Raw genomic sequence first — 6653 nt, forward strand, 5'->3', positions numbered from 1 at the left:
CGCACAATTAAGGCAATATAGTTTACAGTTACTGTAAATATAAATGCTATTATAAAGATAATACCAACAATTTGAAAAGGCTCAGTCAACTTAATACAAGCTGTACATCTTTCCATTTCTCTTAATTTTTTTATTTTTGTGAGTCACAATTTTATGAGGTGAATTTATTTTTACAAATATAGAGATGAAAAAATTACTAGCCAAGTCCCAATAGGTAGCTGTATTTATTTCATACAAACTACTAGAAGGTTCTGAATCACCGTTTTAGAGTACCTTTTGACAGGTGAAAACTAATGAAATGAAAGTATAGACTTTAAAGAAACACACACTCAAGTCTCAGTTCTAATCTGTGTCATATACATTTCTGTGTAAAGATGCAGGCGAATAGGAGCAGCACACAGGGGAATTTTGAAGGATTTTTAAAGAGGGAGTGTGAGAGGCTCTCTTTCTAGGTGAGGTTCTATGCTCAATACCGCGATGGCCAACAATGGAACAGTGGCTGTGACCTACTACCGACGTGACATGTTTTCATTCCTGCCTGAAGCCAGAAGAGACTTCCTCTGTATGAAGTCTAAGTTGGCAGCTATTTTGGAAGAAAAGATTTGTGGTTTTCAAGGGCAAGTACAGACATTGACAGAGTATTAGAGAGGCTGAAGAGTATTTGGACAATCAGATTCAGGAAACATCACCACCCCAGATTCAAGAAAGAAAGGAATTGGTGACCAAGAAACCAGAAAATAGAAACCGTGGAAATGAGAGAGGAGGCTTGGCAGTTCATAACCACCAGAAACAAGAGTATGAGGCAGCATTCTGCACAGCTGAAGGCAGATGAAGATGGACAGGCTGTGACCCCCAGAGAGAAGAGGGCCATGGGGAATGCCAAGCAGCTAGAAGTATCCAGTCACTATCAGGTCTCAGTGTGAAACATATAGAAAATATACCTGAAGCTCCAGCTGGCAATGGAATAAGAGCTATAAGGGGCATACCTGAGGAAGGCTGTTCAGCCCAATCCACCAAGACTATCAAGAATGTCCACAAAGAGATGTCCAAACAGCCAACAAAGCTAGTTGAACATTCTGTGCTAAGAGAACAGAAAAATGTTCTGCAAGAGACAGGTGGGTAACAGGATGGTTTGCTGTTTTCCCATAGCCAAGACATGAGATGTGAATGCAAGATTAGATAGGCTTCTAAAGTCAGTAGGTTCATATCAGCACCAACATTCCTTCATATACACCTGAGAGATTATAGACTATTCAGAGAAATTGGAAGGGTGCTGAAAGAAAGGAATGTCCAAGTGATCTTCTCAGAGATCTTTACTGTCCCACAAGCCAAGGAAGATGAAAAGCAGAAGATTCTATATGTTAACCACTAGCTAGTTTAATGGTATAAAATTTTGGTTTTACAGAATATTGATCTACCTTCTATGGGGAAAGAGGGCCGTTGAGTTTGGACAGCCTCCATCTCTGTAGAAAGAGAACCAATCTTCTAAGGAACAGTCTGGCTAGAGTAGTCAGGATAGCCTTAAATAGCAACAGAGGAAAATAAAAAGGAGGAACAATGGAGCACTCATTTAGCACAAAATCAAAAGGTCTAGAACAAAATTACTTAGGGCATCAAGAGACATGAAGATAAATACTTTAATTGACTATACCCCAATGCTAGGAGCCTAAAAAGCAAGAAGAACTGGGTTTGCTTATTTATAAGAATAAATTTGACCTAGTTGGTACTACTGAAACCTGGTGGGAAAATCTGCATGATTGTTAAAGATCAAGTGGGAAAAGGGAATGGCTCTTTATAAAAATGACATTACCTGTTTCCAAGTCACTGACAACTTTGAAGCAAATGATCTTGAATGTTTATGGATCAATGTTCTAACTTATAAAGCACACGGCAAACCAATTGGTGTCTCCTACAGAGCATCAAGTCACACTAAGGAACAGGATGACCCGCTCCTTAAGTACTTTTCTATAATGTGTAGGAGAAAAACTGTGCTATCATGGGATATTTCAATCTGAGTGATATATACTGGTGTTCTTATTTAGCCAATACTAAAACGTCCTTGGAATTTCTAAAAATTATAGATCAGAATTTCCTAACTGAAAAAGTGCTAGATCCAATACAGGTGAATTCTATATGAGACCTCATCTGACAGATAAAGAGGACTTGATCACAGAACTAAAAATTAGTGTTTTTATAGACATAAGTAATCATGGCTTGATTATATTTTTTAGGTGCAAAGAGAATGAACCCCCAAATAATAATAAATATATACTTGGTGCTTTAAAGGGTCAATTTTACAAAGCTGAAAACAATTATAAGTCAAATCAACTGGGAAGAAAAATCCAAACAGAAAAAATGTGACTGATAATTGAGAACGGTTTAAAAACAGTTTACTAGATGTCTAAGAAGATACTATCAAGAAAGACTATGCCTGTTAAAAAACAGCCTAGCTAAAGAGGGGGAATTAATGTAAAAATAATTAACAAAATAATTATATAACAAATGAGTAAAAAAGGATATTTGATAGAAATGAATATAGGAATTGTAAAACATTGATAAGGGAAACAAAAGTCCTCAAGGAGAAATCTATGGTCAGCAGAGTTAAGGACAATGAAAAGGATTATTATTAATATATCTGGAACAAAAGAAATCCTGACAATGATATTAATCCATTACTAGATGGACATGGTAGCAGTGTTAATAATAATGCAGAGGAAGCAGAAGTGTCCAATAAATAATTCTGTTCTGTATTTGGAGAAAAGCCAGATGATGTATTCATATCATATGATGATGATAAAATACTTTCTAGTCCAAGAGTAACTAAGGCTAATGTTAAACAGCCACTACTATAGTTAGACATTTTTAAATCAGCAGGCTGGGTAACTTTCATCAAAGTGTTTTAATAGACCTGGCTGAGAAGCTCTTTGGACCATTAATGTTGATTTTTCACGCAGTTTTGAAATGCTGGGCAGGTTACAGAGGCCTGGAAGAAACCTAATGATGTGCCCGTATTTTAAAGGGGGTAAACAAGATGACCCCAGTATTTTAAAGAGGGTAAACAAGATGACCCAGGTAATTATAGGCTTGTCAGCTGCCCCAAGCAAAATAATGAAATAGCTGAAAAGAAGTTGATAAATTAAGACTTAAAGCAGCGTAATATAATTAATGCCAGTCACCATGGGTTTATGGAAAATAATGTTGTCAAATTAACTTAGTGTAAGGAGGCTCTTTGCCCCCTTATTAAAACTTCATGGATTTTTTTGGTTGGCCTTCTTCTCCCCGTAAGAGGAGAAAGGGGAAGGCCCAAAGAGGAGTCAGGATCCTGGGGCTGACAGGGCCTCCAGCCAATCAGAGCACTCCAGACCAGGGCCAGTCAACAGTAGCCAGCACTTCAAGTCAGCCTGATTGACCAGGCAGCGAGGCCAATCAGAATGCCCCAGCTCAGGTCCCAACCTCCATGTGTGCTGGGAGTAGGAGAGAGAGAGCGCAGCACCAGTGGGCAGGGTGTGAGAGAGTTGTGCTGGAAACTCAGGAGCAGAAAGACAGTGTGAGAGGCTGGGGGGTCGGGGGAGAAAGCTGCTGGAAGACACAATGAAAATTAGAACAGAGCGGAGTGAAGGGGAGGGTCAGCGAGGAAAGCTGAAACCCCACTGTAATAAAGGTGAAAGAACCAGCAGGGAGAGGGAATTAACTGTGAGAGCCCAATAACAAACCACCCCACATACTGCCCTGAGACCATCTGTGCAGGGAGCTGTAACTAGCACTGGCCTGGGGGAGTTCCCAGCAGTCCATGCAGAAGGCAGGGAGGTTTGTCTGGTCCGGTACAGTCCTGAGGCAAAGACCTGTGTGAGCTGTGCATAGCCCCGCACAATGGCGGCCCCACCTCGCAGAAGACAGAGGAGCCTGGAGCTCAGAGGAGGACTTTTTTTCCCCTCTCCTGTTCAGTCAACCCTTGGCAGGGCAGGTGAGTACTTGGTCAGTTCATTCACCCGATTGAGAGGTGGGTCTTCTGCCTTCACTCAAGCCTACTGGGGAACAACATTTCATGATCTTTTGAACCAGAGTCTCTGATGTAGGGGGAGATTTGGGGCTTGCACAGAAAAGAAAAAAAAGGGGGGCTGGACACTGCTGCACGGTGCAGAACGCTGAGTGACACCATACCCTGGTGGGCAGGGCATTATCCTCATCACATACCCATTCTGGAACTATCAACCTGAAGAGCCAAGTTTCACCATCCCACAGAAGAGGCAGCTACTGGTTAAAATGGGGTGGGGAGCAGGTTGAATGTATACATATAGAGTAAATAGTTTAGCATGTCGTTTTATCAGGGTGTCGGAAGTAGCGCAAGAATTGCTTTAGTATATTTTTGAACCTTTCAACTGCTTAATATATTTTGCTAACCTGCTAACAATCTTTCTCTGTTTTCAGGCTGTTTCTGAAGAAGATAAAACTTGATTTGGTGTTTTGTATGTGTGTCCTTTTTAAAAAGTGTAAAGATAAAGCTACTATGCCAGTTAGGGGTATGTTGCTTATTGGGAATGCATCTAGTAACTGGCTGGTAGCACTCCACCTCACAGACAGATCTGACGTGGTTAAGAGGAGCAACTGTGGAAGAGATACTGTGAGAAGAGGACGAGCTGATTTGGCAGCTCCTTCACCATAGCCTCCAGTATTCAGGTTTGGTCCCAGGGTATCATGAGCAGTTGTAATGTCCCTCATGAAGGAGGGGGTTTCACCCTAAAACCTGATAAATTGGCGAGGGTTCAAAGAAGAGCCACAAGAATGATGAAAGGATTGAAAAACAAGCACTACAGTAAGATACTCAAGACGGGGTGACTTCATCAATCTATAACTACCTACATGGGGAACAAAAATTTGCTAATAGTAGGCTTTTTAATCTATCAGACAAAGGTATAAAAAGCTCTCATATTGGAAGCTGAAGCTAGACAAATTCAAATGAGAATTAAAGCATAGATTCTTAGAGAGAGAGTAATTAACCACTGGAACAACTTAAGGGCTGTGGTGGATTCAAGACTGGATCATTGTCTAAAAGATATGCTATAGATTAACCTCAGCCATTGGACTGGGAAGTCCTATGGCCTGTGTTATGCAGCAGGCCAGACTATAAGAACACACTGGTCCCTTCTGGCCTTAAAATCTGTGAAATGTGAACATTTTAGTGGTATATAGAAAACATGAATTATTGCTGTTACAATCTTTATAAAAGTGTCAATAAAAGTGATGAGGGGGGCAATACAAAAGTAATTTTTAAATGACTGTATCAGAACTATAAAGTACAGAAGAAATTAGGTATATTGGGCCTGTTTCTTTAACTCCCCATATTACATGGTAAAAGGCTGCAAGCTCTCAGCTCATAAATTCCCATTAACTTCAAATTTTCTCCCTGAGTTACCACTGATTTATTAGTGGACTCCAAAACAAGGCAGCGAATCCTTGCCTTCATTATGAGACTTACCTATTGCTAACAAGTGCAGAATCAGCAATGGCTGCAGCTGCACTAAATACAGCAAGACAAGCCATGTCTAGCACGGTTTCAGGAACCGTGGTGCTGAACACAGTTTGTCTTTGCCTCCAGGTCCAGATTAAAATAATCTAGAGCCCAATGCACAGTGTAGTAGTTTGTGGTAGTTTGCAGGGGATCCTGCCACAAGAGCTATCTGTGGACTGATGGAGGGCCCACTGTGGAGCACTACTGCGCTAGGCAGATAGGAATCCACACCAGAGTCAGCCCTCACCGACCCAAGCAGAGGGCTTTGTTGTGGGAGCTGTGGGTGGCCTTTAACCACTGTGATGGGGTGGCAGCAGTTAGGGTTGACACATGCAACACTTCACTGGGGTCTCCCAAAACAGCAGGTTTCAAAATTAAGATAAACGAAAGAGTTTTATACCCTCTCAGGGCTGTGGTTTCAGGCTGAGTTATACGGGCCTGTAGTGCCCATGCTCCACCAATATTTAGGAAAGTGGGCCCAGCTCCACCAATGTGTGGGCTTACCACACTTTGGGGGGCCCTGCACGTCAGGGAGCCATGGGGTCCAGGGCGGTCTGGGGGGCCTGGTGCCAGCAGCAGCAAGCAACCCAGCCCCATCCCACCCTGCTCCGCCCCGCCGGCTCCCAGCATCATTCAGGGGAGGGGACGGAAGCCGGAAAGAGGCAAGACGGGGGTAGGAGCTTGCGGGAAGGGGTGGAATGGGGGTGGGGAGGGGGCGGAGCAGGGGTGGGCTGGGGCCGGGTTGCTCGCTGCTGCCAACGCCAGGCCTCCTGCTAACCCCCCAGGCTGCCCTGGGCCATGAGGACACTTTCTTAGGGTGGAGTGTGCCAATATGATGGGCAATATGATGGGGCTTCTGGCAGGAAGCATCAAATACCTGGTACGCACTATCATAGGTGTCTTAACAAACACTAGCTGTCCTTATTAAAATTAATTGCTTCCCTATGCTATGACAATGATTCCCAAATCCTTTTCACTTCAATGAGTCTATTTTTATTCGTTTTTTTTTAAATGTGCTCATCAAAATAGCTCAGAGTGCACAAACGCATTGAAATTGATACAACAGAAAAACAAAGAATAAATATACGCAGCCTTCACTGGAAGCAAAAACAGGTCCTGGCTTGCTGCACCACAGGATACCCTT

This window comes from Caretta caretta, chromosome 1, assembly GCF_965140235.1.
Source record: "Caretta caretta isolate rCarCar2 chromosome 1, rCarCar1.hap1, whole genome shotgun sequence".
Taxonomy (NCBI): domain Eukaryota; kingdom Metazoa; phylum Chordata; order Testudines; family Cheloniidae; genus Caretta; species Caretta caretta.